The sequence below is a fragment of the Globicephala melas genome, chromosome X (genome assembly GCF_963455315.2).
Source record: "Globicephala melas chromosome X, mGloMel1.2, whole genome shotgun sequence".
Lineage (NCBI taxonomy): Eukaryota > Metazoa > Chordata > Mammalia > Artiodactyla > Delphinidae > Globicephala > Globicephala melas.
The window spans coordinates 66,183,944-66,211,194 of NC_083335.1; the positions used below are offsets into that span (position 1 = coordinate 66,183,944).

Sequence of the window (27,251 nt, forward strand, 5' to 3'; positions counted from 1 at the left end):
ATTCCCTTTTATTATTATTATTTGGCCACGCTGTGGCAGCTTGTGGGATCTTAGTTCCCCAACCAGGGACAAAAACCATGCCCCCCGCAGTGGAAGTGCAGAGTCCTAACCACTGGACTGTCAGGGAATTCCCAAAATTCCCTTTTAACTTTTGTGCAATAATAAATGATTCTTTTAATTTAGGAGTGAGGTTTTTTATACTACTATAACTTCAAGCATTTCTATTTTTCTCTTTTTTTTCTTTCTGCATATTGCACATTGTTGTATATAACCTTTTTGTGCATATTAGGCAAAAAATAATCTTCCATTATGTCTCCAAATAATGTTAATATGACATTCCTAACAATTAGAGAGGATGATGATGTACACATTTTATGGGTCTCAGAATTTATAGAATTGTGGGTTCTTAGTTTTTGGTATTTCCAAACTGGCTTTCTTAGAAAGCAAGAACCAGCCACCAAAGTAAAACATCATAATGAGAAACAAAATGTTATTTTGTATTCTCTCCTCCTCACATCCGAAAAGGAATCTATTTCAGAGCCTGTTGAATAAATGATGCCACTTCTCTTAAGATTAATTTGTGAATTTCTCACAGGAGACAGGAACAAGCCTTGCATCTAGCACCAAAGTACACTGAACAGTATTTTTAATGTTCAGACAATACCAGGGTTGTGAAGAGAAAGAAAAAGGTGTTGCATACTCCTTCTTCCCCCCAAACTGATGGAACACCCTTTCCCTTTTTGCTCTGTGCATAGGGTCTTTTGGTCCCCTGCCTCTGGGTTTCCTCTGTGGGTTCATCACTAACCAGGCGTTGTTTGCCCAACATTAGCTGGTTGGGCTCAGCTTGAGAGCTTCTTTGGAGAAGATTGTGCGGATACAATATCTTTTAAACAGCATTTTTTGCCGTATCTTTTACAACTTGCAACATCAGACACACAAGGGGAGGAGTAAGAGGCCCAATAGGGCTGCAGACCAGGCAAGGCCAAGAATACACGGGTAAGGCCACTAAGGATAACAGAGCGAATAAAGGCAGCCAACTGGCAATGAAATGGTGGGCTAAGAACAGAAGAGGGACTGACGAAGGAAGATGGGCTGAGGGAAGGATGGTGGTGAAAACGGGTGTAACCAAGAGGAAGAAAGGTTGAAGAAGCAGGATGGGCCAGGGACCTGGGCGAGGGGGAACACCGGAGGGTCAGCCTCAGGGAAAGCTGGGGCTGGGTGGAGGGGTGGGGAGAAGAGGGCGGGCTCAGCGCATGCGCCTGAAGCACACTGCGGCGATCCTGGAGAGGCAGCGCTGTCTGGGCATCGGCGCTGTCTGGGCATCGGCGCTGTCTGGGCATCTGCGCTGCGGCTGGAGGTACGGCTGGTCCTCTGCCTGCTGTCCACTGCCACCTTGGTCTGCTCTTGCCACCCTGGCGCCGCGAACTCTGTGCCGCCTCTCCCTTCACCCTGTCTTGGGACGGCCGGCGCTAAGAATTCATGCTATGACCTTCGATGCAGCCAGGAGGTAAAGGAACGACATAGGGGAAGAACATGGAGGGCGGCGGAGGGAACTCGGCCCAGGGGGATCCTTAATTTGTGTGTTCTCCCGGTTCACGAGAGGAAAAAATGGGGGACAGTACGCGCCTCAGACCTACAAAAGGATGTTGAGCATTTACTTCCCATTGTGTAAGTAATACAGACTTCTTTCCATTAATCAGGGTTGAGGCACCTGGGTGTCGGCATTTTCCATAACGTTCCTTGCTTTAAAATTTTTTGGAGTTCCTCATATGCAGTAGAAGGTGTATTTAAAGGTCGAGGTTGTAGGACTAGGAGATTATGATAGCTTTCTTTGCCTTTGTTCAGTGTGGTGGCTCTTATTACGGAATCCGAGGGTACTCTAAGCCCCTCCCTGAGGGTCGGGACGGATTCTATCTGGATCTGGCATCTGCTCTGCAAGCAATGACGTCTTTTCCGTATTCCACTTCCTAGTTTATCACACCTACCCCCATTAGGGAAGGCTGGTAATGGCTCTCCTTGATTGAGCACTGGGGCACAACTATAGCAAGAAACACATCCATATATCATCAGGCACTTTTATATAAAAAACTGAGGTGGGAGGACAGACGCGGTGCGCACGTGTATTTGAGAGTGTGGGGATGCGCGGCGCGGTAGCGTGCAGGTATGCAGTCATCCTTTGGTAACCGCGGAGGATTGGTTGCAGGACCCCCGCGGATACCAAAATCCGCGGATGCTCGAGTCGCCTATGTAGAACGGCATAGTATAGTCAGTCCTCCGTATCCGCGGAGGGTCCACTGTATTTGAGGTCTGATGTCTGTGGGGGTGGGGTGGGGGGGCGACCATTGGGGAGAGCGGGAGGTACGCACGCGCAAGGCTTGGGTCAGGGGGATGGGTCGAATGCGTATTAAGGAAAGCAAAGTTGCCGGTAGTTGATAGGCGCGGAAGGGAAGAGTGAAGGTGCACATGCGCATTCGAGACGACTTTGTGACGGCTTTAACGGGAGGAGGGGAGAGGCGCGCATGCGTATTTCAAACGGAATGACGGGGAGGGGAGGGGAGGTGCGTAGCGTACGTGTAATTAAGATTGCAAAATGGCGAGGGGGGAGGTAAGTTGTCTTTTTGCTTGGCCATCTTGGGCTAGGAGGGCCTGCAGAGGAGCAGATCGACCTTTCTAGTTGGGTGAGGGGGTTTAGCCTGAGTTGGAGTTGTCTTAGGCTGTGGCCAGATCCACCAGATAATAACCCAGAATCTTAGCCCCTCTCTGGCCTATAGATAATGTGGGTTTAAAAATGCGGAGGCGATGATGACTTTACAAAAGGTTACGGCAGCAGGCTGTGTGTAGGAAATGCGTAAAACGGGAGCACTTGGAGACAAGGCCACATTCGGGCAGTACGCCTCTGGAGGGCTCTCTGTCGGACTTGCAGATCGTGGGCCGGTGTCCTTGGCTCTGGACACGTTCTCTCATTCCATCAGAGTAGCAGAACCCAGCGGTTGCAATATTGTGAGAACCTACTGATGGTCAGAAGCCCTTGGTTTTCTCCCCTTGAGGTTGTAGGGGTGAGGATTTGGCTGTTTCCAAGTGCTTGTTCCACTTTGCTTTAAACCTAGGATTTAGGCAAATGATAATGGTGGTATGAAGGTGACCTCGGTTCACACCCTTTCTTCTAAATTATTTTTTTCTGTAGAACTTTGAGCACGGTTTCGTCTAGGGGGACTATTTTTTTTTTAGGCAGCAGCACTGTCATGGCTCTTAGAGGGCTGTCAGTAAGGATCTACTGTTAATTGCTAAAACTAGTAATTTAGCAGTTAGATATATAGAAGAAAGGGCACAGGATTCAAAATTGAGATAGGTCTTTTCAGTAATCCTAGCTGTGATCTCATACGGTCATTTTCCTTCTTTGGGCCTGTTTCCCTATCTATAATAATAATTATGCTTAAACGTCTTTGGAGCTTAAACTGTGTGCCAAGTACTGGGTCTACATGCTTTTACACATGCCTTAACTAATTTAGTACTCTGGACAGTCTTATGAAATAGCAGTACCGTTATTCATCTTTTACAAGTGAGAAATTTGGGGGACACAGGTAAAGTAAATCCAAGGCTTTATATCCGTTTGAATGACTGAGACTGGATTTTTATCCAGGTACTGTGGCTTCGGAATCCTGTGCTCTTAAACATTATATTTATCCACCAAAATCATGGGGCAAATTTAAAGGACCCTTCTTTTATGGTTTCAAATTTTATTTGTAACTTATCTATGATGTATAAGAAAGGAGACCTGTTTCCTGATTTTTATTCAGTGCATTGTACAGGGTTACATATGTTGAAGACAAAAAGTAAAGAATTGGTTTGGAGCCTAGTGGGGTGGCCATCCTTACCTACCCTTGTCTTCTGTGCTTTTTGTTCTGCAGAGGGTTTAAAATGGCCGACTGCGGCAGGCTGGACACACCCTTCTTGTTTTGCCTGATTTGAGATCTGGTCTGACGCTTTGAGACAACCAGTCATTTACCGCAGTAGAGATTTTTTCCTTACCCATTATTAATATTTTGGTGTTAATACCAAGGTTCGATAGTAAAGGAGAGGGTACTGCTTTTCTTTCTTATAATGAGAATACATGGATTTCTTTTATTATTTGGTTGGGATAGATTCATTGAAGCGGAATTACTGTGTCAAAGGGTATGAACATTTTTAACACTTAATATGTATTGCCAAGTTTCTTCCTGAAAAGGTTGTACCAATTTTTACCCACCCAAGCATTGAGTAGTATTTATTAAAAACATTATTTTAATGGATTAAAAAAACAGTATTTAATTTTGCATTTCTTTGGTTGTAAGTTTGGATTCTGTTTTCCTCTATATGTTTCTTAGCAGTTTTATTTTCTTCCATGTGATGTTAGTTCATGTCTTATACTGATTTATCTGTTGGAGTTTTTAGTTTAGCGTTTACTATTGTTATCTATTTGAATGTGTTTTGTAAATAAAGGCTCTTACTCAGATTTCTGTAATGTTAGAAATATGTACTACAGGTTATTGTTTGCCTTTTAATTTTTGTTTCTAAATTTTTGGTTAGTAGAAATTTGAAATTGTGGTCAAATCACTCTATCTTCTGTTTCGTGATTTTTCTTCCATTAAGTTTGAATAGTTCCCTCAATGTAGAAATTTGGTAAATACCCATTGTAGCTTCATCTGAAGATAACCATCAAGTATGAGGGAAAAAGATCCATAATTTCACCACCCAGAGATAACCAGTGTTAATAAATGTGTTCACTTTTTTCATTCTTTCTGAATTTTTCTACAGTGATCACATATTTGTACTATTTTATATGGTGTTTTGTGTTTATAATGTGCATTTTTCCATGTTAAACATTTCTGTGATTGTCATTGAATGGTTTCATGATATTTTGTTGTATGGAAGTAGCTTAAGATTTTCAGTATTTTAAATTATGTAATTAATGTCTTTTCATTTAGTTTTTATTGTTTATCTATTTTGAGTTATTTCTTTATAGAACAGAGTTCAGAATTAGCATTATTCATCAAATAGTTTGAACATTGTAAAGACCTGCCAAATAGCATTCCAAACGTTGTCAATTTTTGTACGCAGTCATTTAGGTACATAAAATTTTTTTTACTTACTTTATATGTAAAAGAATGGTATCTTTGATTTATGGTACATTTCTCTGATTATTGCTGAGGCTGGACTCTTAAATGTTAATTGATAGCTCCTATTTCCTTTTATGAACTATTCGACTTGGGTCTGAATGTTATCTATTTGTAAGAGCTCTATATTATGTGTTCTGTGTGAGAATCTATTACCCCTTGTCATTTGTTGCAAATGACAAACCTCATTTGTTGCACATACACTCCTGGTATATGTTTGTTGCCATTGAGTATGAAGAAATGTTTGTGATTCCAAAGAAAACTGCTGCATGGAATACATGTCAAATTCTTGGTAGCCATTTTGAAATAACATTTATTTGTTCTTTAAATAGATAACCATTTCTTTTCATCTAAAAGGAAAGCACTGTTTGCTGTACAGCAGTGATGCTCCCTCGTTATGGGTGTGGGGAGAAGACATGGCAACATTTTGTCCTTAATAAGACATGGCAACCAAGTAGACAAGACACAAAACAGTAGTCCCCCTCCCCCCATCCATTCGGGGACTGGTGTTCTTTTGAATATTTATGACTGATCTGGGGGAGGATATGGACATAGTGGAATGTTCACATTTGTAGATAACACGGAACTCTTTGGAGATGTAAAATGGTAATAGGAACAAACCACAACACCTGAGAAGACATTGTGCTTGTGGGCTGACAATTGGCAGAATGGAACAGGGTAGATAAGAGCAGTGTAATGACTTTAGGGGAAAATAGTATGTTAAGCATACAAAATAGTGGCCTCAGAGACATTGGGTCCCAAGACAGGGATCTCAGTGTAAGCAGAAACAATTTATTGATATCATCAGCTCAATTTGCGGTTGCAGAGACAGAAGACCCATTAAAAACTTAGGCCTGGGGCTTCCCTGGTGGCGCAGTGGTTGAGAGTCCGCCTGCCGATGCAGGGGGCACGGGTTCGTGCCCCGGTCCAGGAAGATCCCACATGCCGCGGAGCGGCTGGGCCCGTGAGCCGTGGCCACTGAGCCTGCGCATCTGGAGCCTGTGCTCCACAACGGGAGAGGCCACAACAGTGAGAGGCCTGCGTACAGCAAAAAACAAACAAACAAAAAAAAAAACTTAGGCCTTATTAAGAAGCAGTATGTGACACACAAAAATTCCATCCTATCTTTGTATAAAATGATCTGAACCAAATGACCAGTTAACACTAGTAATCTCTCCTCAAGGAGTCTCTTAACTACCTCTCACTGAATTTTGAGAAGGTGGTGGGAAGAGTGTGTTACCTCTCTGTTTCATTTTTCTTATTTATAATATGGAGGTGATTTAGATTATATATTCTCAAAGGTTTTTTGGAGGGATAAGGTATCTTATTTTGGTTTCCTGAAACTGAGTCTGTTATTTGTGGTTCAAAGAATCTGTTTAATTATATTTATTAGTTAAGCCTTTCTAAATTATTATTCCCACTCCATGAGCTATATACTATCTCTTTTATATTTAGTAACATTCTAATTTTATTTTGTCAGTGAAAGGGGGATTATTGGATTTAGAGGTGTCAAGTGAGCTGTTACTTGCTTTTTGTTATCCAGTTATGCTGGGTTAATTCAGTTAGTTGTAAGCTCCCATGTTTCAGCATTTTGCTAGTTGCAGATGTTAAACTAGGCTTATGCGTGTGGTGGGGAGGTTGACAGATGTATAATAAGCAAAATGAAACAAAACAAAATGAAACAAAGCAACAACAACAGAGCTTGTGTTGTAGAGGAAGTGATTGGGAATGTCCTTTACTGGAGGTCTGTGCCTATCTTAAGGTGGGAGTCCCATTTTACGTCATGCCAGTGTCTAGTGCCCAAATCCATTTATGATCAGGAGTTAGGGAGAGCCTGGATATTAGAAATAGCCTGAAAGCATTTAACCTTTGGTTTCTACAATTTGTTCCTCCCCTCTCTTGATGTTACAGCCAGCAGCAGCCTGGAGCAGCACCCCCTGGAAAGAAATTTTACATCGGCCATTATAATACAACCTGATAAGTGTTACAGCACTTATCAGGTTGTATTGTAATTGTCTGTGTATATGCCTGTCTCCCTTCCTATGTTATCAGTTAGACTGTGAGCTCCTTGAGGGCAGGGACAGTGTCTTCATCTCCAGAGCCCAGCCTGGCACATTAGTAGGCCTCAGTAAATGTTTATTGGATGAATAAATGAATGACTCATCAACAAACATTTATTGTGTGCCTGCTAACGTGATCTCCACAGGCTCTGGACTGTCAACTGTTTTCTTCAAAATGCGTGTGGTCAGAAACTAGCTGTTTCTTTCTAGTTATGTATATATCTTCTCAAGAGTTTCTCATGAGATAATGCTATTTTTGTGTTTGCATTTCAGTCCTTGGTATTTACAGATGTTGCTACTATTGCTACTGCTGACAGTCTCTTCCTTGGTGGAACCTGGGTGAAAGCTGCCAGATCAGGAGCTTCATCCTCACTGTCTAGTGTTTGCTAAATGGTTTCTATTTGTAGACTCATCCCCTTTTCACTCCTCCTCAGGTCATCCTCCAAATGGTATTCCCATGTGGGCTCCACATTCTAGATCAGGGGTGGGCAAATACAGCCCATGGGCTGCCTGGTTTTGCAAATAAAGTTCTGTTGGAAAACAGCCATGCTCATTTGTTGATGTGTTGTCTGTGGCCTCTTTGACCTACAACAGCAGAGTTGAGTAGCCACATCAGAGACATGGTGACCCACAAAGTCTGGCCCTAGAAAAAGATTGCCTACCCTTTTTGGAGTATCACTCAACAGTCATGGTTTCATTCCCCTCTCCATTCACTGGAGATAACTTTTAGCATCTCAGAAACTCATTTATTTACTTCATTCATTATTACTTATGACGAGTCTTTTTCCTGTTTTACAGATGGGCCAGCCAGGACACACTTCAAACTAGGAGACTGATTATAAGGCCTCCCCCAGGGTCCTGCAGTCAGTCAGTTATATGGTGTCCTTCAGCATCAAGTTTCGAGCTTCAACCCTAGAAATTAAAATTCCTTTTGTTATATCCTAACTTGAAGCATATGGACATTTCATGCTTTGGTACCTTATGCCTTGCCCCCCTCCTTCCTACACAGCTCTTTGCAATGAAGATATGGGAAATAAGGAATTAATATGAGATAAAGCAGAAAAGTAGGCTGAGGCAAATGTTTAGAGGGTCTGAATGCTAATTTTTAAACTGAGAAATGGGATTTCTGAAACATTCACTTATTCAGACTTGTACAGGTAGTGAGCCTGCCCTTCCAAGAGCTTAGGGCCCTTCCCTCAACCCTCTCTAACCCACCGCACGTTGTCTTGGTAACCTGTCTGTGAGTATATTGTCATTCATTTCACTTCATTAAAAAGTTGGAGAGCTCCAAGTCTGATGCAAGAAATGTAGATCTAAAAAAGCAAAATGGAGAGAATATCAGATAGTCTCATTCTAGGAGTAAAATGGAGGGAAAGGCCTTACAGTGTTATTTTCAAGCTGCTTGCTGGATTTTTCCCAGGACTTCATTATGAAAATTTTCATACAGAAAAATTGAAAGAATTGTACAGTGAAAACCCATATACTCACCCCCTAGATGGTACAATTAACATTTTGCTGTATCTGCTTTATTGCATATTCGTCCATCTTTGTTGGGTGGGTTTTTAAAGTACTTGTGTTGTCATTCATTTTGATTTCATCTGTATCTGACCCATTATGGTACAGAAAAATAATCTCTTGATTCTTATCTGTATTTTCCAAGATGGTATGGAAACTGCAGCCTAACTACGTACAAGCAGATCTTCCTGGGAATAAGAGTCCTAGGGAGAGAAGACATTTTGTTTCTGAAAGAAAATGGCTGCAGCTCACTGTTGTTTACTGGAAATAATAGGCGAAGGAAAAATGGAAGTCCAGATCCAGTGTCAGTAAATCCTTCCAATAATATACTGCCCTGCACCTCATTCACTTCACTGGCTTTAGGGGGTGGGGGGCAGCTGGTTTTCTGAGCTGCTTCTGCTTTTTCTTTCCTTTAAGAATTGATGAAGGAGAAACAACAAAGTGATATCGAAGTGCCACTGATGTGATAGTCAGCATTAACACAACTCCTTGGAATTTTAGTAAATGGATTTTTAATTTGGACTACTGTCTAATATTCTTTTGGACCTTTTCTGTTAGCAATAGCCACAGAGTCAAAGGAAGCACCATGAACTGAAATCTTATTTATCTTTATCATGAATATGATAATGGTACATGTTACCTGTTTGTGTCTATCTCCCTTCATTTAAGTTCAAGGGCAGAGGCCATATCTTACTCATCTCCTAGTAAAAAATGTCTATATTCATAAAAAATGCAATATTACATTTAACACCTATCACATGGGCAAAGATTAAAAAATGTTATACTAGTGTTGGTGGGATATGTCCAATTTTAGTGTAATCCTTTGTAGGAGCAATTTGGCAATATATATTAGTGGGCAGAATAAATATTGCTTGCCCTTTGACCCAGCAATTTCATTTCTAGGGATATACCCCTAAAATATTCTAAATAAATTCTAAATATTTTTTTAAATGTTCTAAGGGTATTTTAAAAGATTTAGGTATGGGAATGTTCACAATGGTCATAGCAGTAAAAAAAAATAGAAAAACTTACTTATCCCTAAATAGGAATTTGAATAAATAAATTTTGGTGTATTCATGTAATAATACAACTTAGGCATTAAAAATGAAAAGTCTTGTAGATGAGTATATGGCTTGGAAAGATGTACCCAGTATATTAATTGAAAGGCTATGGTTTCATCTAATTTTTGTTAAATAAAAATTCATGTTTGTACACGTACATAAAAGTAATTGGAAGCATATACCCCAAGTGTTAAATTTTCTGGGATTTTGTGATTTTTACTTTCTGTGTATTCTTAATGTATTTCTGGAATTTTTTTTTCACAGCGTGTGTTTATGACTTTGAAAGTTAAGACAAACATTGAAACGGTTTCCATTTTGAAATATGCTGACCTGAACAGAAGTGGAATAAATGGGTTGGTTGAGGGGGCTGGAAACTGGAGCAGTTTAGTTTGGAAAAGAGCTGGGCCGGGTGGGAGTAGGGCATGGTGGAAATAAGATCTCTGTCTTTAGAGAAAGGCACTAGCTTAACTACTAACTGTTCTTGGCTCCTTAGTGCAGGCATTTCACGCATCAGGCTTTACACTTACTGTTTATTTCCCAATTAGACCCTGTACACATTCCTTTCCTAACCATGTCCCTCTGGGCTTTCATAAGCTAAATAATTGCTGGTGGCAGCAGCTGCTTATGGGTGTGCAGATCTTGCTCTAGTAACGGCTGCTTTACTTTATCCAATAAAGAGAAGGCTCAAACCCATCAAGGCTGCCTCCTCACCTCCCCCCACCGCCCCCAACACATACCACTTGGCATTATGAATCTTCCCCACCTATGGTGGGAGAGCTTTCTCCTGGGTCTCATGATCACTAGTAGATTATAAGACTCTATTATATTTCACTGTGGGTGAAACAGTTAAAAATGAGCCCTGATAAACTGCTCCTTGGGTTTTCCTGGGGTTTGAGGGTTGCCTGCATCTCACTGCAATAACAGGAAACCTAGTTGCACTAGTTGGTGCTGCCAGCATCTAATGATAATAATTAATAGCCTGGGCTTTGGGCCGTCACTGAATTGCTAGATTTCTGGGTTGCTTTTCATGCTAAACAGCTAGGGACTGGGAAACTTAGAGGCAGAAGGCTGCTTCCTTAGGGAAGAAAGGACCCTTTGGGGGTCTTTGGCTTGTCCTGTGTGGGTCTTAGGTCTCAGAGCCCCATTCCTCATGGTTGAGTTTTGGAGGTAGGGGACTAGCCACGGGCCTACCTAGCTCCTTGTGATCCTTTTGGTAACCCACACAGCTGATAAGGGACAAGATATGTTCTATTACTTTTCAGGTATGGGAAAAGTGAGTCCTGGTGGGAGTTGAGATTGTAAATGACAGGCCTTGGTCCAGAGCCCAGGGTTTTGTTACCTTTCCTCATCAGTGTGAACTAAATGCCATATGATGAGTAGATGGAGATTTAGTTCACTTTTAGGGGGGCCTTTTAGTCAGGAGTATGGAATAAAGGGTCATAATTGCCAGGCATAGACGGGCCCCTAAGATACCAAGTTTACCTCCATTCAAAGATAGGATACTGATTGAGGTCTAAAGAGGGTAGGTAGCTAGGAAGATCAGCATTAGTTCAGATCTGAGTTCTAACACTTTGGTATAGTTACTTGGTGCCTCTGTACCCAAGTTATCTCATTTAAAATGGAGGCAAGAATCCTTATTAAATAATAATTGTTTGCATTGCAACAGTCTTTGCCAGATAAAGATAATTGTGATGCTAATAACAGTGCTTAGCAAGAGTGTAATCTGAGGTCCATGGTGTGGACTGGATGACTTGACTATGGTAAAGTAAAATTAAAGCTAGATCTCATACCTTAACTGTTCTTACATTTGTTTCTTCTTCCTTCTCCCTATCCTACAGGTGACACCAAACTCGATCAGAAACCATGCCACTGGTGAAGAGGTATATTGAGCCCTGCCTGGCCCAGTGAGGTTACTAGAGAATTGGAAGAGACTCAAATCAGCATCCTGCACATGGTTATCAAACCATTGTGAAGTCTTAGTAAGTGGTCAGTGGCTCTGGTGGGCTTGCCCAGTTAGTGGGAAGGGCCAGGAAAGGTAGTCTTACTAGGCCTTTCCCATTATGATATGAAAAAAGGTCTTAAAATATTCAGAGTACACTAGAGAGTACTGAGCCTAACCTCTTCTTTTCCCATTCTCCCATTTCTGCAGATGATATCTTGCCCAAGATCATAGCTAGTTGGTATAGAAAATGGATTTGAATCCAAGCCCAATACTGTGTCTTCCACCCAGTGCTTCCTCTAGATTCCATCTAAGTCCAAGGAGGCCATGTGAGACAGAAACATTTTTATTCCATACTGTGAAAGATTTTTATAATAGCCTCTGAGATTGTGCTCCTCTGATGAAGGAAATGTCCATGGTGTGATTTTTTTTATTATGCATAAAATCACCTGGGATGCTTGTTAAAAATGCAGATTCCTGGGCAGCCTGAAACCTTGTCATTGAGTCAAGAGCAACACTAAGACCTACCTGTCACTTATCCTGAGGCTTCCTGCCCAGTGGGTTCACCAGCAAGCCAGAATGAAGCATCATTGCCCTGGATGTCCTTGTGAAGCCGTTAGGAAGTCTTGGTAAGTTGGTGGTGGTTTCGGTGGGGTTCCCCAGTTGGTGGCAGAGAAGAGATGGTTGTGACGTGGCACTTCCCCCCTTCCTTCAACAGACAGTTATTAGGTGCTTACTAAGTGCCAGAGAATGTTCTAGATATTAACAAAGTCCTGCCATCATGGACTTTCATTCCTATGAGACTAGACAAAAGAATAAATAACCAATAAATAAGTAAATATGTATCATAAATGTTATATCAGAAGTTTCTCCATTTTGGTGTGAAAATGGCATTAAAAAATGGTTGGGTTGGACTAAGCAATACTGTGTGTTTTTCTCCCCCCTTCTCATTTTCCCTTTTCATACATTCCACTGTCTATCAGTGCAGTGGAGGCTGGCAAGCTGAGTATGGGAGGGTCATAGATAATGAAAGCAATCTTTTTCCTTTTTGTAACCCCTCACTAGGCTGAATTTTGAAGGATATCTTTGAAAAGTGTTTTAGAGAGTCTACCAGATTTTCCATGTGAGTGCATGTGCAGCAGAAGAGGGGGTCTTCTCAGTGATTAAGGTAACACAGTGATTAAGGTAAGTAGGGGGGGAGGAAAGACTGACATTGCCTTGGCTCCTGTCAGGGAGGCTCTTAGAAATGTCATTTCCAGGGGCCAGTACTTTTAAAGCCTACAGTTTATTCTGTGATATATCCTTCTCAAAACAATTGGGGTGGATTATATGCTTACCCAGTCTGAGAACACCCCTGCAGAGGGTCACGAGAACTGAAATGGTTCCCAAGTAAACTCGGTGGCATAAGCTGCATGTCATAAATAATGTCAACATGACACTGATTACACTTCCCTTAGGGGAGAGTCTAATCTTTCAAACCAGACTTGTTGAGGGTTTTTCTTTATCAGACTATGGAGCTACATACATCTTGTCAAAAGCCAGCTCATTAGCAGAAGCTTGTTGTTTCAGCAGCCACCAAGTATATGGCACTTTGGATTAGTAATTTCAGAGGAGCAGCGTCTTCTTGTGCACTCCATTTAAACCAATTGGACCAGCATTCATTTTTGGCTCCTCAGGGATCAGCCCCCTAATAGGCTTTAAGGAATAATGAAATGGTTCATAATTAAACTGGACAGCATCTATAAAATGGCCATTCTTGGGAGATCTCTGCAGAAGCCACCCCTATCTTAAGCTAGTAGCTCCTCCATCCAGAGTTAATACCTGAGGGCCATATCATTCCTTGGTATCTGCCATTTTTTATGGAAGCAATAAAAGTCACCTTTTCTCATAAGGATGGATGGTCTTGAGATGGTGCCTTCATAACATAATGTTCTTGGTATAGTTTCTGGTGTGTTTGGATAATTCCTGCTGGCAGAATTAGGTAGATTAGCCTGCACTGGGAACCTGAATGATAGAAACATGGTCTTTTCCCTACAGAGAAGTCTGGAATAGTCGTTGATACAAAGAGAGTCCCTGCATTCTGTATCCTTCACCAGAACTTATTTTAAAATGACATTGTTCATGTATAAGGATATGAATGTTAGCATGCAGTTAAAAAAGTCTTCTGTCACTTTCTCTGTCTGGGCCAAAGTGGGATGTATAAATTTGGCTTTTGCTGTCTGAATGCCATTTCTTGCCCTAGGACTTCCCTAGCCTTGTTATCCATCCTCCTTTCCTTTTGTGACAGCAGGTCTGTTGTTTTTTCTTTTTCTTTTCTCTTTAGGCTAGTCATCTAGCACCCACATACAACATTTGAAAATTTCCTTCCTAAAGTCATATAATATTAATAATAGTGCTTATTAGTTATAAGTGGCTTTTATGTTCTAGGTGAGTGCTTTACACCTATTTGCTATCTCATTTTAAATTAACATTACCTCTGGGAAGTAGGATTTGTTCCTCCTTTACAGATAATAAAACTGAGGATCAGAGAAGTGTTGTCACTCATGTAACACAGGGAGCCAGTGGTGGAGCTGTGTGAGTCACACTCCAAATATCTCAGCTACCTTACTTGAAGCACTAGAATGTTTTGAGCACGTTCTTAGTTGTTGGGACTTCCTGACTCCTTGTGGGCTCTTCATCACTGTCGTCTTCTGGGATATAGGGGCACATGTGAGTGGTTCATTCTTGAAGGGAGATACAGATGCACAAGAGAGATGGTGCGAGGGTTGTGTAGGCCCCTCTGACTTTTAGAGATGACCACTTTGGATGGATTAGCATTTATTTCTTTCCCACACCACCATTCACTATTTCTCATTGTCTTCTCACCTTTTATTATTACCCCCACCCTCCAGCATGATGTTTATGTTGTATAGTTTCTATGAGGTTATACTTCCGTTTACACAAACAAAAAGGAATCACAAAAGTCAGAGTTACAACTGAAAATCCCATCGCTTGCAGAATGTTAACTCAGGTGTAGGTGTATCAGGGGTTGGAGCAGCCTGCTGTGTAGATCAGCATGTCCAAGCGCGAATTCCACATAAACATTGCCTTCCCTTAGCAGACATTGCTGATAAAATTATTTTCTGTTCATATCAAGTGGAAAACAACAAGAATACCTAACAATTAATACTTTCATAAATTTTATTGCTGGTAAGGTGACAGTGTCCAGATAGTTAACATAAACTATAGGGCTTGGTAAGCTATGGCCCACATGCCAGCTGCCCGTTTTTGTAAATAAAGTTTTGTTGGAATACAGTCATGCTCATTCACTATTGTCCATGGCTGCTTTACACACTACAGTAGAGTTGAGTAGTTGCAACGGAGACCATATGATCCACAGAGACTGAAGCATTACCATCTGGCCCTTCACAGAAAGTTTGCAAACCACTGGCATAGGTTAAATGTACTATGACTACAGATGTTCCCCTCCCAACCCATTTTCTTTTCTGTGGGGCTTAGATTTACAGCTGATCCTAGAAAGTATGGAATCTTATAGTAGTCAGTTTGCCTCTGAATTTCTTCCCACTCAAATTAAGCTCACCAAGAAAGCACATTCACAAATTTGCTATGTATACAGAAAGAACTATGTTTTATATGCCTCACTGTAGCTATTCGTTTATCCTATATGGTTCCCTTCTTTTTTCTTTTTTCTTTTCAGGGATGACTTAAATTTTAGCCATTCTCAAGTATCAATGAAGTACTACTTATGTTTCCTAGTTATGAGTTTATCCTAATTTTTCATACATCTTTCCCCTCCCTGTAGCATGAAAGCAGCCATAGACAGTACGGAAACAAGTGGGCAGGACTGTGATCCAATAAAACTTCATTTACAAAAACAGGTGACAGCCCGGATTCAGCCCATGGGCCATAGCATGCTATCCTTGTTCTATACTGTATATACACGAAGACTTTAAAATAAGACTTGAGGTGATACGTTAAAGAAAATATTCAGGGTGATCTTTATTCAAAATACTTGTAATACAATGACAGTAACACAGCTCTACTTGAATTAGCACTGGAAAGTGTCTCATGATCTGTGTATTATGTGCATGACTTAATAGTCACCTAGATATTGGCCTGAGTTCTTGGTAGAGTGATAGAATCCTCATGGGCCACGTTATTATCATCCCTTAGAGGATCTTCTTCCTTGCCACAGGTCTTTTCTTTGGATGGCTTAGAAGTGACTTTGTCTTTATGTCTGTTATTTGTTCTTATTCTTACCTTATCAGCTCTAGTGTTTACCTTCTTCACCAGCATGTCTTCTACCCTATGTAGGTCCAAAAGTGAATCTGATACAGAGGTTACTTTGGATGTAATCACTCTCCTAGCAGTCATCGTAGGGGGCTGTGGTTTTGGTAATTTGCTATATCAAACCCTAAATGGCTTTCAGGATTAGGAGGAATTAATCCTTCCATTGATGTCTCAAAATGTGATCTGAACAAAGTAACAGGGATCTCAGTCTAGTAAGTGTTGAACATGGAAGTAAATCTTTTTATTTACCCTTTTTGTTGTATTTGTTATATTTAATAGCTTTCCTTATAATGAACCTACCTTGTATTTCCAGAAGAAAATTTCCTAGTTTTCAAGAGTATTGAATTAGGTCTGCTAAATTCGCTATTTTTAAATTTTATTTTCTATTTTATTTTTTTACTACCTTGTTTCTGTGTTCAAAAGTGAGTTTTTGGTTGGAGTGACAGTCTTTGTCAGTTGTTGACGTTAGGGTCATTAATGAAACCTTGTTGCCTGAGCTTTTAAATTCAGCAGATCTCAAACTGTCCCATGCCATCTGAAACATGTTTAATAAAAAAAAATTTTTAATAATAAAAAATTAAACATCTGTTTTAATTGGCATTATAATATAAAAAATAATTTGTATCTGATATTTGGGCCCTCGTTCAATTGCTGCCCTTCTAAGTTTGTGTAAATAATGCTTAATGTGAACATCCCTGTAAATAAGTTTTTGCACATCTCCATGTTTGTTTCCTAAGGTTGGATTAAATGTACAATTCCATCTAGTGTATGAGAATGCCTGTTTTTTCATATCCTCAGTAATATACTATATTGTGGTTTTAAAAAATCTGCCAGTTGCAAAGGTGAAAAGTGGTCTCCCTTGATGTTTTAATTTATTTGAATCCTAATGAGATGGAACAGTTAAAAATCTTTCTTGGGTCTTATTTTTAAGTTTCTTTTTCACACTGATTTTTGATCTACCATATATGTCATAGATGTTTCCCTCAATTTGACATAGAAGTTCATTTTTTTTTTTTTTTTTTTTTTGCGGTACGTGGGCCTCTCACTGCTGTGGCCTCTCCCGTTGCGGAGCACAGGCTCTGGATGTGCAGGCTCAGCGGCCATGGCTCACGGGCCCAGCTGGTCCGCGGCATGTGGGATCTTCCCAGACCGGGGCACGAACCCATGTCCCCTGCCTCGGCAGGCGGACTCTCAACCACTGCGCCACCAGGGAAGCCCAGAAGTTCATTTTTATGTAGCTCAAATATCTTTTTTCTTTATGGTTTATTCTTCCCTTGCATTTCACAGTGAAGATAAATATAGTTCATCTTCACTTTATAGTTTCATATAGTTCATGCTTTATTTATTTACTTTTAAATATAAATCTTTTTCTGTTGGGGATCCTCTCTTTGTGTGTGGTATATAACTAATTTTTCTGAATGTCCAGCACATTCAGGGTTCAGGGGGTGATAGGGTACTAGTGGGGATCTCAGCAGAAGGAGTTTTAGAATTTTTTCTCCAGTTTTCTGCTTTTATAACATGACTTAAATATTCTGTCTGCCCCTGTTTCTTTTGTGTGGCTTCTCAGTTTTGCTTCCACTGGCCTATTCTGTCCTCTGATGGTTTGGCAACTTTTTCTGTAAAGGGCCTGATAGTAAATATTTTAGGCTTTGTGGACCATATGGTTTTTGCCACTGTGGCATGAAAGCAGCCAGAGGCAGTACATAAACAGACAAATGTGTCTGTGTTCCAACAAAACCATATTTATTTAAAAAAAAAAGATGGTGCTGGATTTGGCCTGTGGGCTGTGGTTTGCCAACATCTGCTCTGTGATATTTTGCTTTATAACTTTTGCTCTCATAGTTTCTACTTAGTCATGGTGGACTTCCTCATGTTCATGCCTCTCATCTCCCCTCATAACCTCTTAGAGCACTTTTTCACCTCCAATCTCTGCTACTGATTACCTGTTTCTGTACATATTTCACAATTCTAAGTTTCTGAGAGCACAGGTGGTAGCCAGACTGGGTGCTTTGTATGTCATTAGTATTATGTTCTGGGATGTAAAAGTGATTTGCTTGGCTGTCTACCTTGCTGCTTCAATATAACCAATTCCATATTTATTACATTCCTTTTCAGGGTCTATTCCTTGCAATCCAAATTTTATTGCAAGAAATGGGCTCATTTGGATCAGTTTAAGAAGTTTACAGAACTTGACTCCACCGTGGCATTATTAATGTGATTCACTTTATTTCTCTGGTTTTCTGCATGTCATCTTGCTTCTACTTCCAACTGGTTTCCTCATACTCTGTCTTCCTCTACCTCCTAGCTACTGAATACTTATGTTTTTATGTTTTTTTCTCATTCATAACTTGAGCTTGTGCAGCCTCTGTAGGCGTGGCCTCCATTCTACCTCATCTTTCTCTCTGCAAACTATCTGTTTCCACTCTTGTTCTCCATGCTGCCCAGCTGTCATTAAATTGAGACTGATTGCCTGTGGGTTAAGTTTCCTGAGACTGTAGAGGTAGCAGTTGTTATTTGGCAGGTCTAGGACATTTCCCCCTATTGATTGCTATGTGGAAATGTTTTTCTTTCCCTTTTTATAATCCCGAAGTACTTTAGACTAACACAACTCATCTATCATAGGTATATCCAGAGTCATTTAATTGCTCTAAAACTAGAAGGCATCCCAGTCATGGGACATCCGAAAGATGCCATACCTAACCATCTTTGAAAGCGACAGTTTCACAAATGACTACACGACCCTACTTTCTCTATATCCTTGAGTCCTGCTGCTGTTTGATTTCCTTATCCTCTGTTCTTTATTCTATTGCTAATGGAGTTTTTGCTTATTTTTAGCTTCTGATTTCTGTGCTTACAGTTGATATTACTTAAATACTTCATGATTCTTACATAGGCTGTGGTATGTTCTTTCATTGCATATCCATTCATTTCAGCTGCAGAGGTTTTGTCCCTCTTTTTCCTCAGTTGTAAGTTGAATCTAATTTTCTTACCTCATCCTTGTTTGCGGACAGCTTTCATGTCACAGCAAGTCATAGGCTGTTGACCGGCTTGTGGATATCTGTCCTTGGATCTGATCCTTACTTCCCCTTGATCTGAATAGCCATGGATTCAGAGGAGGGATTCTTGGTCACAAGAATGCTTTCTTAGCTAGACTTGTTTGCAGTACAGTTTCCTTTAGAAGAATTTTGGGCATGGGTGACACTATGACATGTCTACTTTATTCTCTCTGGTTTAGCTGCCTAACACTGCTTATTTGCAGCATCTAGCAAGTCTCTCAAAGTCTCACCTTCTAAAGTGGGTATAAAATGTAAATTCTATGTCACAAGCTGGTTTGCACAGCATCTTTAAAACAAGGGATTTTCTGGAAGATCATAGCCAATTCCCTAAATTGCATTCCTCTTGAGGGGCTATTCTGCTTCTTACTATTGGTTAGGTACTTCTGATTGCTAGAAACAAATTCACCAGTGAGCTAATGACAGGTTATTGGCTGGTGACTTGTGGGGAAATAATGGTGACTGGGATCACATGAAATGCCAATTATAGGGGGACCTTAATATAGTTATGCCCATTAGGGATGGGATCTGGGTCCAAAGAAGCTTTGGGAAACTCAGCAGCAGGAGTTTGCGGATCTTCATGTTACGATTGTGCCATTTATGTAACTGAGTTACTCTGTCTTCTTAAGTTTTGTGTCTTGTTTCTCCCATTGCCTATTGGCTTACCTATTCACTTTGTTTTAGTTTTTTTCTCTGCCTCATATTTTTAGCTTATTCATAGGTTCTGCTTACTTAGGGCTTCACCTTTTTTCCCCCCACTGAATTGTATACTTTATTTATTTTTTAAATTGGAGTATAGTTGATTGACAGTGTTCTGAGGGCTTCACCTTTATCATAAGTTTTGCTTGTTTGTGGCCCTCATGGCCTCACCTCTCTGCATTGTGTTGGCTTGCTGTCTATCCTTTCAGCTTCAGTTCCCTTTGCTAACTATGATTACTACTTTTTTTTTTTTTTAAAGAAGATGTTGGGGGTAGGAGTTTATTTAGTTATTTATTTTTGCTGTGTTGCGTCTTCATTTCTGTGTGAGGGCTTTCTCTAGTTGTGGCCAGCAGGGGCCACTCTTCATCGCGGTGCACGGGCCTCTCACTGTCGCGGCCTCTCTTGCTGCAGAGCACAGGCTCCAGACGCGCAGGCTCAGTAGTTGTGGCTCACGGGCCTAGTTGCTCCGCGGCATGTGGGATCCTCCCAGACCAGGGCTCGAACCCGTGTCCCCTGCGTTAGCAGGCAGATTCTCAACCACTGCGCCACCAGGGAAGCCCCGATTACTACTTTTGATAGCCCAATTCTAATTCCTGAGAATACAAATGTACTAGGCCTGACTTATCCCAGTTTAGTTAGATATTTATATACCAACAGCAGCAGTTTGTGGGTCGTTTTTTTTTTTAAGATTTTGTGCAAGTTGATTAAAAAATCTACAATCTACAATATTTCTGGGTAGATATGGAATTCTATGAACACATATAATAGCTCTCATACTGTAATTGATGGATGTTTCCTTATGCCTAAGAATACTATTCCTTACTCTGAATATCTCTTAAATCCTAGAACAAACAGGGTTCAGTCTTTTTTTTCTCGTGTTTCCCTCTCACTTGAAAAATCATCAACAGCTCTCCGCTCTCACCAGACTCCACTTAGTCATTCACTACGACGACATCGTAGAAGCCACCCTGGGTGTCTCCCAAAAGATAAAATCCTAACCCCTGGTACCTGAGAATGCGACTTTATTTGGAAATATGTTTGTGGGTCTTTACTTTTGTGTTCTGCAGTTAATATGATTATTATACTTAGTCTCTGTTTCTTTTACTTTGCTTCGTTTCTTCTAGCTTCCAATGCATCCATTAACAACTGGCTTCTCCATCCTTTATTTCAGGGGTTGCAATTGCAGATGCATGCAGGGTCCAGATGGGGTAAATGTGTAAGATGGTTCTGATATTTATTTTCTTATTTATTTCTTGAAACACTGCTTTGTTTTTGTTTTGTTTTGTTTTTTTGGCTTTTCTTTTGTTGCTCTACTTTTGCGGTACGCGGGCCTCTCACTGTTGTGGCCTCTCCCGTTGCGGAGCACAGGCTCCGGACGCGCAGGCTCAGCGGCCATGGCTCACGGGCCCAGCCTTTCCGCGGCATGTGGGATCTTCCCGGACCGGGGCCCGAACCCACGTCCCCTGCATCGGCAGGCGGACTCTCAACCACTGCGCCACCAGGGAAGCCCGGTGTTGCTCTACTTTTGATACAGACATTGGAAAAGAGAATTCTCTTAAAATAAAATAAAGATTTCAAATGCAATGGTAAAGAGCAGTTGATGCTTCTAAGAGGGAGTGTTTAGGTTTGTGGTCCAGTGGAACATGAACCTTTCATCCAAAGGAGAAGGCTATTACTCCTTGGCTCCTGTTGATTGTTGCCCAGTAAAAATGCTGCCCAACATTGACAGGATTTCCAGCTCTCTGCAAGGAGCCTGAGTTTGAGCTGTTAGCTTAAATTTGTTTAACTGCTGCAGGCCAACACAGTGTGTTTATTTTATTTTTTTAAATATTTATTTATTTATTTATTTTGGCTGCCCTGGGTGTTAGTTGCGGCACGTGGGATCTTCGTTGCAGCATGTGGGCTTCTTAGTTGCGGCATGCATGTGGGATCTAGTTCCCCAACCAGGGATTGAACCCGGGCCCCCTGCATTGGGAGCACAGAGTCTTACCCACTGGACCACCAGGGAAGTCCCAAACGCAGTGTGTTTATAAATGCTCTTATAACCCCATAGCTTCTGCTTCTTTATATTTTTGACTTGTTTGTAGTGTTACCTTTTTCCCATGTGGTATGAAACATGAGTGTGTAGTACTACCCGTTCAGCTTGGCCTGCGGTTGGCAGTTTTCCTTGGGTAGTGTTTAAAGCTAGGTCGCAGTTTTGAATGGAATGGTATAGATTCGAATAGATTAGGAAAGAACAGATGAAGATAGACTATTTAAAAATGAGAAAATACTAGCCTCCATCTGGCAAAGGGTAAGTACTTTGTGAAATTTTTGTTCCAGCTATATGTTTGTATGTATGTATATCTTTGTTCTAATGTAATTGTTTCTTACTGTGGATTAAGCAACTTTATAAGGCACCTAGTGAAATAGTGTGAGTAAGCTGGCATCCTGTGGGCTAAATCCCTCCTGTATACAGGTCTCCTTTGGCTCACACAGTGTTTCTTAAAAATCTGGTGATTGCCAGGGGCTTGAGGGGAGGGGGAGAATGAGGAGTTGTTGTTTACTGGGTATAGAGTTTGAATTTTGCAAGATGAAAAATTTCTGGAGATTTGTTGCTCAGCAATATGAATATGATTAATGCTACTGAACTGTGCACTTAAAAATGGTTAAGACGGTTTAAAAAAAAGAACAGGAGTAACCCATTAAACAAAGTTTACACAGTCATCAGAATATCCTTGAGTATCTCAAATATAATCAAGTTAAAAAATACTTGATGACCATCTTTGATAAAACCTTCCATTTCTATATATCAAGCTATGGCCCACGGGGCAAACGTGGCCCACCGCTTTTTATATATATATATATATATATATATATATATATATATATATACACACACAGCCTATGAGTGGAGAATGGTGTTTACATTTTTTAATGGTTCAAAAAAATCAAAAGGAGAATAATGTTATAACCTGTGAAAATTATACAAAAATCAGATTTCAGTTTTATTGGAACACAGCCACACATTCATTTATGTATTGTCTATGGCTGCTTTTATGCTACAGTGGCAAAGTAGTTGTGACACAGACCATATGGCCTGCAAAACCTAAAATATTTACTACCTGGCCATTAAAGAAAAACTTGGAAAGTTACTCTATTGCAACAGTTGCCGGATCCCTCACAGCATCATCTTTGATGGCTTTAAATGCCTAATTAACAGCTCTGTCATGGCCTCCTAGTGGCTATTATCATTCTATTCTAATATGTGGGGGGATTCTCACTTCCTTATCCCCTACTGTGACACCCTAACCAAATCGAGCAAACTCACATTCTTGGTGAGCTTCAGTTATGCCTGGAATTCTGTTAGCAATTTCTGGTATTGTAGGTTCTTTTATTTTCAAGAAACGGACCTCTCTTGGGTCAGCCAGGCAATTTGGACCACCCATGGCTATGCATGGCCAGCCTCTAAGGTAGACAAAGGTTTCATAAGAGTCAAAATAAAGAAAATCCAGTATTTGAATAAGACAAATTAAAAAATAAAGAAAATGAAATTCAGTTTCCTCTCTGAGGAAAATGGTTTGAGGATTGGAAACGGTTCCAAGATAGATGCAAGCAACAGGGGTTTGTATCATTCATCTAGTATGCTACCTTTAAAATCTTTTTTTTAAAATAAAAATTCTATATATTTAAGGTATACAACTTGATGATTTGATATACATAGTGAAATGATTACTATAGTCAACCGTCAAACTAATTAACTTTCTTCTCACCTAGTTACCTATTTTTTTGTGATGAGAGTACCTGCAATCTATTCTCTTAGCAAATTTTCAGTATTCACTATAGTATTATTAACTGACCTTATGCCATATATCACATGTCTTCATTCCTCCTTTTCTCTGCTTTTTTGCCTTCCTCATTATCTACTCAAGATTTAGTTTACTTCCTAGTTTTGTTTATATTCTGCTTCCTCATAAATTTTCAGTTATTCATCACTAAACCTTGCTTATTGCTCCAGTGTCCTTGGCTGTATCTCATGTTTCCCAGCGCTGTCATTTAATATTCAGCTCCCTCTGCTATGGGCCTCACTCTTTTTGTATTTCACAAACTTTATTCCTCAATGCAAGAATTTAAATGGCTTAGCTCACCCCCTGCTTGGGTAGTCAGTTTCTGAGTCGTGCAATGACACAGCACTTAGGTAGTGTGTCCCACACCTGGTACATTCAGCTTTGGGTGACAGGACAGGTCATATTCTAAAATTCATTGCTCTCTCAGACTGCCTCATCTCCAGAACTATGAGTGGAACAGTTTACCTTAGATGAGACTGTGAGTGTAGCCACCACTTGATTCAGGTGTGTTTGTATTGCATTTCTACATCTTGACCACTAATCACCTGTGCCCCGCATCTCATTTTCTCATTTCTAAAGATGCTTCTGTTTATACTTTTCCAGCTCTTACTTAAGCAGAAATGTTGGAGAGTAACTAAGTCACGTCCAGATGCTATAGTCTGATGTCACGAGGCCACTTTAGATATTTCCCTGCCAATTTTAGAAGCATCCACCTGTCTGATCTTCTTGGCCACTTCAGTTTTCTCTCTTGCGATTCTACCACAAGTTACCTTCATTGGATGTGTGATCCTGTGACAATAACTTGGCCGCAGTTCCTGTAGGCCCTTAACCTTCTAGCCTGGGTTGTGGTGGGGTGTGTGTCTGTTCTCTGCCCCACCACCAAGTCATAACCAGGTCTAAATATTTTACTTCCTGCCGAAGTTCTGTTTATGTAGCCCAACTCTACATTATTTTCTAAATTACATAAGATTTCTGGTTTCAAGAAATAAGACACAGGATTAGCTCAAGAAATAGACATTTATCAAATAGATACACATAGTAAGATACACACAGTAAGGAAGATAGGATTTCATAGGAATCTTAAGAACAGTGTGGTATGGAATTAAATCTGTGGTGGCTCTAAGAGCTTAAGCACATGGAGTTTGTAGACCTTTTCCATTGTGCTGTTGACTTGAATTAAATCAGTTATTTGTTCAGCTATTCTCTTCCTCTCTACTTTTTTTTCTTCCTCATGACTGGCTTTGCCACTACTTCAATGAGGCTTTCAGCTTCAGCTTTTACTTGTAATTACCTAGTTTTCATTGTTTCTACTCAAATTCCAAAGAGTGAAAATCTAATTGGCTTAGTTTATCTTTACTTGTGCAGTGCTTTTTCGTGCTTAGACATGCTGGCAATATATGGATTGGTCCCGACAATCGTGCTCATTGGAGAGGATGTAGTACTAGATAATGTGAAACAAAAGCTGGTCATTAAGGGCTGTGCTACAGCTGTGACAATAGATAGGGTGGTGATCTTTAGAAGGATGCGGGCCTACATTTGTAGGAACCTGAACACTGGACACATTTAGTCCAGTGGTTCGCAAGCTTGGGAACCTATGGTCTGATCCATGTTATTCCGTGCCTGTTGGAATGGTAACTGAGCACCCTGTCTAGCTATAAGAGAGATAAAATCATGCTTTCCAGGGTCAGCACCTCATGGTTATGTTGGAATTTGCACATCATTGTCAGAAGAGAAATAACTGCCAAACCCTGCTCTGCTTATTTTTTTGTTGTTGCTATAATACAACCACTACCAGTAGCCTCAGTGCTTCACCTTAAGTGGCTGTATGTATCAGTCACAAAGGCAATTGTGTAATTAGTGGCTTTGCCACAACATAACCTGGACTTGTAAAAAAAACTTTGCATCCTGGTATCTGGAGGGGATTGTGTATGATTTTCTACCCTACAGTCATACCCTAACAATTCCAAATGTTTTATATTTCTCCTGGGGGTCTGTTTTCATGCAACTGTATTTCTGATACAAATTTCTATACAAAATTGGCTCTTTTGGTCTCAAGAAATGAAGAATCACTCAGCCTGCCTCATTAATAGGAGTTTATTTTATATAAATATGTTGAACAATGTGGAAAATGGGGCTATAATGGGAATCTAAATATAGAAACAATATTGAGTATGGGAACTGGATTCGAGCAGCTCTGGGCACCTTAACAGCAGGTATTTTTGGTTCATTACTCTTGTGCTACACCACTGACATCACTCAGCCACTGTGCGTTTGCTGTTCCTTCTAGCTCAATGGCTCTCTATCAGAGCTGTACATTAGAATCAACTGAGGAACTTTAAAAATAAACCAGGGTGAGATATTGTGATTTAATCGCCACAGGCATCAGTTTTTAAAGTTCCTTCATGCTTCTTTTGCTTTTAATTTTTAAAAATTTTTTTGGTTGCACTGTATGTGGGATCTTAGTTCCCTGACGAGGGATCGAACCCATGCCCCCTGCAGTGGAAGTGCAGAGTCTTAACCACTGGACTGCCAGGGAAGTCCTCTTTTGCTATTAACTGGCTTCCTCAACCTTTATTTCTCTACCTGCCAGTTTCTGCTTACTTGTGATATTCATGGATTGTATTACCTCGTAAATTTGCCTTCTCTTGGTCTTAATGAGCTCCCTTAGAGAAGAGCCTATGGCATGACAGCAAAATTAAAGTGTCTATTGCAAGGGTTGGCAAACATTTTCTGTAAAATTCCAGATAGCAAATATATGAGGCTTGTAGGCCACAGAGTCTCTGTTGCAACTATTCACTCAGGGAATCAACCAGAGACAGTGAATGCAAGATCCGTCTGCAGCCAGATTTGACCCATTGGCTGTAGTTTGCTGACCCCTGGTCTGTTCCTTCCTTGTTCATAGTAAACTTTCTTGTTTATTCTTTCTCAGTATCTTCTTAGCTACTGTTCTCCAATTCATCATTAACTTGAATATAAGAATTACTTTGGGGACTTCCCTGGTGGCGCAGTGGTTAAGAATCCGCCTGCCAATGCAGGGGACACAGGTTCAAGGCCTAGTCCAGGAAGATCCCACATACTGCGGAGCAGCTAAGCTCGTGCGCCACAACTACTGAGCCTGCGCTCTAGAGCTCGCGAGCCCCAACTACTGAGTCCGTGTGTTACAACTACTGAAGCTGTGCGCCTAGAGCCCGTGTGCCACAGCAAGAGAAGCCACCGCAATGAGAAGCCCGCGCACCGCAACGAAGAGCAGCCCCTGCTCGGCGCAACTAGAGAAAGCCCGCACGCAGCAACGAAGACCCAATGCAGCCAAAAAAAAAAATAAATTTATACAAAATTAAAAAAAAATTACTTTGTAAAATTCTACTTCATCTAAAAAAATTCATTTAGGGATATTTATCGTGGTAGCATTTGATTTATAAATTCATTTGGTCAGAATTAACGTGCTTGAAACATTTCTTCTCCTCTTCTAGAGACATTTAGTCAAGTCTTTTTATGTCCTAATAATCATAATTTTCATCATGTAGATCTCCCCAGTATTTCTTAAGTTACTCCTTAGGTATTTTATGCCATATGTAGCCACAATTTTCTATTAATTCTAATAACTTTATTTTTCCTAGCTTATTTCAAAATGGAAGTGCTGTTTTTCCTGGTTAT

The 27,251-nt window shown here is 40.5% G+C and overlaps 1 long non-coding RNA gene across 22 annotated transcripts in view; it reads left to right on the plus strand.

Moving 5' to 3' along the window:
* Positions 1-1,293: 1,293 nt before the first annotated feature.
* LOC115847411 (uncharacterized) overlaps positions 1,294-27,251 on the plus strand; it is a 63,637-nt gene continuing 37,679 nt past the window's right edge. For 15 of the 22 annotated variants that reach the window (XR_009560660.1, XR_009560667.1, XR_009560674.1 and 12 more), the window contains exons 1-4: positions 1,294-1,507; positions 11,628-11,768; positions 12,202-12,357; positions 12,794-12,896. This is a non-coding gene — a long non-coding RNA (uncharacterized lncRNA). The other 7 variants (XR_009560668.1, XR_009560665.1, XR_009560671.1 and 4 more) reach the window with 7 other exon arrangements.